General features: G+C 57.3%; 1 protein-coding gene across 1 annotated transcript in view; it reads left to right on the top strand.

Annotated features, from left to right (window-relative positions):
• The first annotated feature begins 14 nt into the window (after positions 1 to 14).
• The window catches only part of Letm1 (leucine zipper and EF-hand containing transmembrane protein 1), a 52,163-nt gene continuing 50,003 nt past the window's right edge, over positions 15 to 2,174 (top strand). Inside the window, exon 1 of the mRNA XM_015481876.2 lies at positions 15 to 53. The gene's annotated coding sequence lies outside the window, so the exon portion shown is untranslated. The remainder of the gene's footprint in view (positions 54 to 2,174) is intronic.

Raw genomic sequence — 2,174 nt, 5'->3', positions numbered from 1 at the left:
CGGCGCCTGTTCCGCGGCCACGGCGAGTCCGGCGCGCTGACGTCACGCCGCCCCTCGCGCGCGCGGCCACGGCGCCCTGCGTGGGCGCGGACGGCGGGCGCGCGGCGCTAGCCCGCGGGCGTGGGGGGACGTCCGGGCGTGGGGGGACTTGGCCCAGCGGTCTCCGAGCGAGTCATGGACCTGGGCAGAGTCCTGCTAGCCGGTCCTGCGCGGGGGCCCCTTGGAGCGGGTCACAGGGCGACCCTGAGCGTCCGCGGGGTGCGGGCCGGTTTCAGGCCAGGAGCCGAGGAAGGGTGCTGGCGAGGGCTCCCGCGCTTCGGGGTGTAGCGAGCAAGGAGAGTGGAGAGACCACGAAGCCAGACGCTCGGGCAGCGACAGGAGCGTCCAGTGGGCATTGGATGCAACCCCAGCGGTGTGGAGCGACTCGCGTGCTTTCGGGGGCGAGAGCCGGGCGAAGTGAAAAAAAGTTACAGACACTGGAAGGGCGGCAGGCCCAAGAGAGACCCGTGGCTCTTTGGAAGTTAGGTCCCTACACTCCTGCAAAAAGATGGGGCCCTATCTCCAGGAGCTGCTGGAGCAAGTCCTGCGCTCTTGCAAGGCTCCAGAGGGTCACCCTCCCCTCCAGAGGAACAAGGGCGCATCTTCTGGCACTGAAGAGCAAAGGAACCGAGAAAGTCCCCCTTACCCGGTCCTGCTGCCTGCCGACTGGACTGTCCGAAGGAGCCTGTGGCAGCTAGCGTTCAGCCTGAGTTCTCTTCCTGGCAGGCCCACTAGTGCCCAGGCCCTGACTCCTGGTGCCGCTGTGGGTAGCTGTAGGGTCTGAGAACAGACGTGGGCTCTTTGGTCTGCCATTTGCAGGGCCTATGGACAAGGTTGTGCAGCCCCAACCCATACACACACGTCCAAAGTGCAGGCTGCAGTACTCAACTCCCATGAAGCCTTAGACATGAGCCACTGCATCACACAGATACAAACGGGCACTCAGCCATGCCCTGGTGTTGAGATAAGGTATTGTGGCACAGGACTCACCTGCAGGCTGACCCCCTTGCTCCAGCTCTGGTCCTGTTTCCACAGCCTCCAGGTCTCCACAGAACATCAGGGATACTCATAGTCAATTGCACCTGGTCTGAATCCGGTGAGAAAAAGGCTCCCAAGTTCAGGCATCCTCAATAAAAAGCATGAAGGATGGGCAAGGGGATAAAGCCCTAGGTCCAGGAAGGACCTCTAAGGCAAGACAGCAAGGTCTGCAGGTACAGACTCCCCACTGTGATCAGCCACAAGCATCATGCTTCCCACAGCAGCAGTGACTGATCCAGGGCTTCCAAATAGATTACCTTTCATCCAAACACCACATGTGAGGCCTACTGGGTCCTGTGCAAGGAAGGTGTAGAATCCCGCAGGGCCCAGAAGAGATGCCCTGCTCCATGATGTTCACTGCCAGACCACCAGGAACCCTTGGGAAGCACCCAATTGGGCAGTGGCCAAACCCCTCTGGCTGTGGGGAGGAGAATGGTGACTTCTCTAGCCCTTGATCCACCTGTCTCACTGGGACACAAGCCCCAAAACTGCCTACCTCTCCAGCATCTCTTACATTCCTATAGCACATGCCACCAGAGCTCTTTGGATTCCACAGATTTGGAATGTGGGCCACTTTTCAAAAAAAAAAAAAAAAGTCTGCATTTATTATACTGCAATCAATATACAAATTTATTCAAAACATGCAAGTATATGTTTGATTTTCTCAAAGAAAGTTATTTGGGGTAGACTGGTCTTTTCCCGCCAAACATTAGCCTCCCTGAGCCCCCTTCAGTGAATCTGACAGGCCGAATCCACCCACCTCTGGTCTGGGTATTGTAGCACTGGAGGGCAGGAAGAAAAAGGCCTACACAGGACTCCAGGGTGACGTCCTAGGAAAAGGAGGCCCTCATCTTCAGGGCTTGCAGAGCCCACACTCTAGACTCCTAGGTGGATCCCTCCATTTTGGGACAATCATTCTGTCCCACAGGTCACCTATTTGGGCACTCGTGTAGGCTGGAAGTTCTGAGAGTGTAGGCAGCAGGCTGGGCACCAGGACTGGGGAACCCTGCAGGCTGACTGGAAAACTGTTCTTGGAGGGCAAGGCCCAGGCAGGCTGCCAGGGCTCTTTTTTTTTTTTTTTTTTTTTTTTTTTTTTT

Source organism: Marmota marmota, unplaced genomic scaffold (genome assembly GCF_001458135.2).
Source record: "Marmota marmota marmota unplaced genomic scaffold, marMar, whole genome shotgun sequence".
Taxonomy (NCBI): domain Eukaryota; kingdom Metazoa; phylum Chordata; class Mammalia; order Rodentia; family Sciuridae; genus Marmota; species Marmota marmota.
This window is presented reverse-complemented; position numbering and strand designations above follow the sequence as displayed.